Source organism: Phaethon lepturus, unplaced genomic scaffold (assembly GCF_000687285.1).
Source record: "Phaethon lepturus isolate BGI_N335 unplaced genomic scaffold, ASM68728v1 scaffold8418, whole genome shotgun sequence".
NCBI classification, from domain to species: domain Eukaryota; kingdom Metazoa; phylum Chordata; class Aves; order Phaethontiformes; family Phaethontidae; genus Phaethon; species Phaethon lepturus.
Window position 1 is genome coordinate 36846 of NW_010556933.1, and position 6968 is coordinate 43813.

The window sequence follows — 6968 nt, forward strand, 5'->3', positions numbered from 1 at the left end:
GAGCAATGCATGAACACAGCCCACAACAGGAAAGAAGAAAAGCTTTTAAATTAAAATAAATAAACGAACAGTAAATAAATGACACTGTTAAAGCAAAATGCAGCTGAATAGAAAATCTGCAAGTGAGAAATGGGCTGTAGGAAGTGGAAATGTGAGAAAGCATTTAAATAGATTAGAGAGAGGGAAGGTTAATAACAATAAACAAGATTAATATTTCACCCAGAACTGAAAAGAGAGAAGGAGGGAGCAGAGAAATATTGGTGCAAAGCAAAATAAATCAAAGCAAACACACAAAGCTTGGGGGGAAATAATTGAAGACAGGCAAAGTGAGGGTAGGAAATAAGGTGGGATGGGAGGGAAGTATTGACGCTTCACCGTTTCTCCTATGGTGGCATTACTTAGTGCTGCGCAAAATGTACATGATGTTATGTGCAGACACTGTTCAGGTGTTAACCGCGGCCCTTCAGGGTCTGAGGAGCATTTTCTACAACTCCCCAAATCTCCGTTTAACCAACCGCCGGAGTCAAACTACGGGGTACCCTGATGGGGTACCCTGATGGTCTGGATGGGGAAAACATCTGGGGTGTCACCTGGACCCTTTCCCTGAGTCCCTGAAGGAGAAGACTGCAAAAGCTCTGGGACCCAGACCGGGGTTTGGCCAGGTCCCAAAAACACGCTATTCATGTGCGCTGTTGATATTGCAATCACGCCCAGGGCCACTGCAAGGGCTCTGGGCTCCAACCAACACCACGGCGGTGGGGCGTGGGGGACGGGTGTCCTCTGAAGCAGAGAGCAGCCCAGTGTTTTCAAGCAAGGGGTGAAGAGAGCTGGAAGAAAAGCCGTGGCAAAGATAGCTGGGGTAGTGGGAAGTGCAGATGGTGTTCAGGAGAACACGGCGTGGAGCTGTTAGAACTACTTCTCCAGGGATGTAAAAAACAGAGGGGAGGGCAGCAGGGTGAATCCTGCTGCAGAAGCTGCGCAAGGTGGGCGTTAACCCGACGGGTGGCATGAAGGGTAGTAAAGAGTTAACAGAGCCTGCAAGTTTTAAGGAATAAACCTTAACCCACTTCGAGCTTGGCAGCCGGCAGCGTGTGTTTGTGCCAGCCCTTGGGAGCGAGTTGTGCAAGGCCTGTCCTTTCTGTGTAACTGGAGGCAGACACAACGTGTTTTCAACCCGTGATGGGGCAGCGAGGTGGAGCAAACCACCAGGTCCCGGGACATTTTGAATGTCCACACCCCCACTTTCTCTCGTCTTCTTTCTGGCGGGTGGCTGCAATCGCAGCTCTCCTCCATGGCGCAGAGAGGAAACTCTCTGTTTCAGCTCAGGGTTGTAAACTGCAGCCTCAACAGCGAAGGGAGAGGCCGTGGGACAAGGTGGGAAGTAGGCAGCCATGGGTGATGCTCCCAGCGTGCCTGAGTCATGTAGATGGTCCATCAGGGTCAGCAGTCAAGCCCAGATATGGACAGCATCAGTCTGACCTGGTCATGTCCTCTCTTCCTTCCTTGACAGGTCAGGGAAGGCTGGGTTGCTTCATCTGGCCATGCAATGGCAACAGGATTCGGTGAGGGACTGGAAGGGGCAGCATCATGAGATCCAGAAACCCCAGGAAAAAAGGAAGACCTGAGTGTTGTATTTTGCCTTTTCCCACTGTGGTCCGACTGTGGCAGCAGCCTGCTCTGTTCTTCCCTTTCCCAAAGCACATCTGGGTCTGTAGCTGACCTGGTAGACTCCAAAAACAGGACAGAGCTCCTCAGGTCAGCCTTATGGCAGATGATAGAGGCGACCAAACCTCCAGCTAGGAAGGACAAGGGTAGCCCAGATCCACCATGTCTGGCTGAAATACAAGGTGATCTGGCTAGACTTCCATCTCAGAGTGACAGCTGTGACGGTCACCAGGAGTCTTGCTATTGGCCACAATGGGTGAGGAGTATGAGTGTTTTGGGGATGTAGCTACCAACCAACAAGGGACCAAAGCCATTTTGTCATATTCCCTTAACCTCCAAGGTCCTAAGAGATAATTCAGCCACATCAGCTTGGAGGCTCATGGGGAGATATCAAACAGTACCATCATGCATGAAGTCAACTGCCGTGATTCACATCCCTGCCAATGCCCTGCTATGCCAGATCCAGACTGGTTCACCAAACAGGGCACAAGCCCAGCCCCAACACCATCCATGCCATTGGACCATCAACATGGCTTGGGCACACCCTCACCAGCGTTATCTCAAACAGTGCCCTGACATGGAGCTGCTACTTGGAAGCAATTTGGCTGTAACCATCCTGTTTGTAGAGGAAAGAGGTTAGAGTTATGGATGTGAATCATCCTTCCTGGATGATTTATTATTCTGTGGTTTATTATTCTGTGGTGGCATCTATGTAGCCAGGAGAGAAGATATTGGAGATCTGTGGAGTCCAAAGGTAAAAGGACAGTGGAGAAGGATAGTGGGGAGGAGGAAGGTGAGAGAGAAAAACCCATTACCGTCTTGGGATTCCCCCAAAAGTGTTAATGCCAGTCCTCCCCAAGGAGAACGCTGCTGACCACAACTGCCGTTGGGGAGAAATGATCCTCGCAGGTTTATTGAAGTTTGCACTTGTACCACAGCTCGGCTGGTAATTTCCACAACTGTCATTACTTTTTCAGTGGAAGTGGGAATTCCCCCTTGTCCGAGGTCCAGCCCTCCTGATTCTCTTCCATGACATGAGCAGTCAATGTGCAGGCACTGAAATGGGACCATCTGCTTCGCCACATGTTCAGACTGGTCCTGACAAGTGACTCTCTGGTCTTTCTTTAGAAATCTTGGGCTGCGATAGGCATCTGAACCATGCCAGGACAAAAGCTTATGAAAGGTCGACCAAAAGCTTTGCCACAGAAGATTTTGGCCAACATCTACAGGAAAAAGAGTAGGTGACAGCTCTCATGTTTGTCTTCACAACTGTCTTTCTGATCACTGTGGGGGTTTTGTGTTTGTTTTGTGGTTTTTTTTAAATTAAACTTTAAGATCCTGGAGTTACATGGTGGTGTAGAGAGCAGTCATTTGAACCTTCCAGGCCGATGATCTGTGAGAGAAACTCATGTATTACACAGCTGTGGAAGCAGATGCCTTTCTGAGAGCTTCAACAGCCGTCCACAGGGACACCAAGAAAGCCTTAGTCTAGTTGTCCATTTTACTTCTATAAGAAACAAAATTTTCCATGTCTACCCACTGTAAAGGGTAGGCACACACACCCCACCCCAGAAGGCAAGGAAACAGCCACGGGTTTCAAAATTGCGCTATTTTTTTTTTTTTTTTTCAATTTGCTTTAGGTTCTTGACTCATCTTTTGTGCGATGGGTATTTCAGACCTGGAAGTGATCCTCTGTGATGAAACCCAATAGCTGAAGTTTCCAAGGTTAGGTGGAAGCTGAGAGTAAAATGAGAAAAGCACATTTCTCTCTGTCTATGGGAGAGCTGTGATGAGCTCCACAGACAACCTCTCTACTTTTAAAGTTTTTTAGGGGCTCTTGGTCTGATTTTTTCCAAGTGGACCCCAACTGGGAGTGGAAAAACTCATCAGGAGTGGAAAAAGTCAGCACACGCGTGGGAAGATCAAGTTTCTCTCCTGACCCACTCCTGCTGGCCCAGCCAGGTACAGCATCAAAACCCCAATTGCATGGTGAGAACAAGAGCTTGGGCCATCCCTCGTTACGTCTAGAAACTTGTCACACCTCAGGTAATAGCCATGCTGAAACCTCCGCAACTGCGGATGAGAAGGGCAAGGAGAGCAGGGCTGTTCCCAGAGGAGAGCCCACGGCAGGCGGAGGAGCTGCAGATCAAGGAAATATCCTGGCTGAAACCATCCCAGCCTGACGGGTGTGTGCAGCAGGGCAGAGAAACAAACAGGACGATATCTGGGAACGCAATCGTATTCCTCACTGGGCAAGCAGAAGGGTATTTTCCCAGGAGGGTTAGCCAAAAATTCAAGGCTGTGGGGTTTTTTTTCTTTTTTTTTAATTATTATTATTATTATTTTGGAAAAGCAGGGCATGGTTTTGCTGGGGTGCATTTGCGCTGGTGGTAGGGCAGAAGGAGGGAAAGGCATCTGTCCACCTCAAGGACATCCCTGCACATTGCAGCTGGGCTTTGGCTCCTCTCACCCCATCCCCACCGCTGGTGGGGTATGGTGAGAGCAGCTCATGTGCCACGTTCAATCCCATCCACGGTCAGAGCAGCCCCTCCAAACCCATCTCGCCAGCCACTCAGCACAGCCAAGGGCTTGTAAATCTCACGGATGACAGCCTGGGAGGGGCATGGGAACCAAAAGCCACCCACAGTGATCCAGGGAGCACTACCAAGGCAGAAAAGCCACCCTGGGTTTGCAGACACCCTCCTGCTTGCCCAGGAAAGGACATGGTAGGAACAACTTGACCCATCTTGATTGTATACACTGTGTCCCAGGTTTTCACCCACTCCCAACTTGTTAAAATGTCTGGAAAAGGACAACCATGCCTTGAAGGGACTTAACTTTGTTTCAGAAAAGGCTCCCAGAGCCTCAAAATTGAGCCTGAGTGAGGAGAGGCATGCCCAAAGTCACAGGCGTGGGAGAGCGGTGGCTTTTGCTCCTCAGCCCACAGCAGCTGCGGCCACTGCTCCCACCAGCTTTGCTTTGCAACCCGACCATCGCTGCAGGAGCCGGGCGGGGGGAAGGAAACGGGTCTCTGATGGGAAAAGAGACCCATGAAGCTTTCCTTCCTCTGAAAGCAAAACCCAGGGACGTGCCCTCCTGTTTCTGAGCTGTAAACACAGCGCTTGGCATCAAGCCCTGGTTTTGCTCACAGTCGCCCTCTCCTGCCTCCCCGCGTGGAGGAAAACTCACTTTCATTCAATCTGAAAGGGAGATGGGGTGAAGGAAGCACCAACAGAAAAAAATCTGGGGCGGGCTTAGCACCAGGAGACCTGTTCTGCAGCCAAAACTCACCCCCTGTCCTCCGGGCACGGCTTTCACAGCAGAACCATAGAACCATGGAATGGTTTGGATTGGAAAACACTTTAAAGATCATCTAGTTCCAACCCCCCTGCCATGGGCAGGGACATCTTCCACTAGACCAGGTTGCTCAAAGCCCCATCCAACCTGGCCTTGAACACTTGGGGGGGGACCCCTTGAACACAGGGACAAGGCATCCATAACTTCTCAGGGCAACCTATTCCAGTGCCTCACCACCCTCATAGTGAAGAGTTTCTTTGTTATATCTAATCTAAATTTACCCTCTTTCAGTTTAAAGCCATTACCCCTTGCCTTATTACTACATATGGGGTATCTCCTCTCCTCTGACACACGCATAGCACCAAACAATGCCTCTGGTGTCACTTCCACAGCCAAAATCCGGCTGTGAGATCTCCAGTGCCCTCACTGCCACCTGGTCCTGATGGTGGGATGGGTCCTGCCCATCCACTCTGATCCCACCTCATTTCCCTGGGGAAGGGTGGTCAGGAAGGGGAGGATGCAACACACCATCCTGAGTGTGCAATCCTTGCACATGCTGGAATCGGGCACTGCTTCTTTTGGGTTTCTCATGCCAGTTGTACAGCATGGTGGGGTTCTGGCCAGAGCCACAAAATGCTATGATAACAAAAAAGAGCTGTGAACCTACTTCTACACCAGTAAATAAGTCAAGGACAGGGCACAGGCTCATACAATTGGCCACTACCAACTCACCCATGACAAGAAAGACCTTCCAGACCTTGCTCAGGAGATGGCCCAGGGCCAATGGGCCATTTGGATGTGGCCACCCTGCTTTGGGGATGGAAAGGGTGCCACAAGCATGCCCTACTGCATGGCCTCAGGGCTGGAGGACTGACCCTGCCCTGTGCTGTTCATCTGCCTGGATGGAGCCTCTCCCTGTAACATTTAGTCCCAGGAGCTTGGTGTCACCCATTTGCTTCTTCCCGCTCCTGCCAATGCGTGTGGTGCAGCATTTAGCGTGGAGGGTCTGGAGTGGGAGGTGAGATTATCTGCAGGGATGCTGCTGTGACAGTCTCCGACCCAGCTCCCTCTTGCTTCAAACAAGAGAAGGGGGCCATGCAGGCAGGACCATTTCAACAACGCCTGGGAGATGCTGAGCACCACTCCTGCCGGTTTCCTTGGAAGCAGGACAGCATCTAGGGGAAGCACAGGGTTTCTGCCACCACGCCTTGGCAACAGTGGGTATTTTGGGACATGAAATATAGTCAGACCTAGAAATTCATCAAGCTCTGCTTCCTCCAAATCCCTCAGCCCCACAGCAGGCAGCAAACCTTGGGGAGAGCATCTGTCTCCAGATACGTCCACCCTAGCAGCAAGGTCCACATGCCCAGGGAAAGCTTTGTACCACTCTCAGCATGGGGAAAGGAGATGCAGAGCAGCCTGGGGAGGTTCTTCTGCTGTGGTGAGGGGGTAAAGCACCACCCTTCCTCCTCACCACTGCTGACATCCAGCTGGGAACTGGGTGATGAGCAGACAAGCCAATCTCCCAGCTTTTGCAGGGTGGGGCACATCTCCAAGCTTCCTCCTCCTCACTCTGCTGTCTGCTGTGCTCAGCCGTCCTTCTCCCCCATGCCAGTGCTGGGGAGGAAGGGAGCCTGCCTGCCCAAGGGAGAAGCAGGTCAGTGGCAGGATGCGGCGCTCCTGCTGCCTTTCGAGGCTTCCTGAGAACAGAATCACAGAATCACAGAACACGGGGCTCTGCATCTCATCCTGGCATTGGGCTCATTCCAGGGATCAAGTCCTGGCCTTGGAGGTCCTCAGCACTGTCAGGAGTCTCAGAGCTGAACAAGGGCTCCTGGACCCCATCAGGCCTCCTGAGCAGCCTCAGCCCATCATGAGACCTGTCACCCTGCTGACGACACATCAGGCAGTGGCCAAGTGACTGATGCACCAAGCAATGTCCAGACCCTTGCCTTCACCTCTGCGTCTACATCCATCCCTTGCAAAAGCTCCTGTGTGAGGGGGGA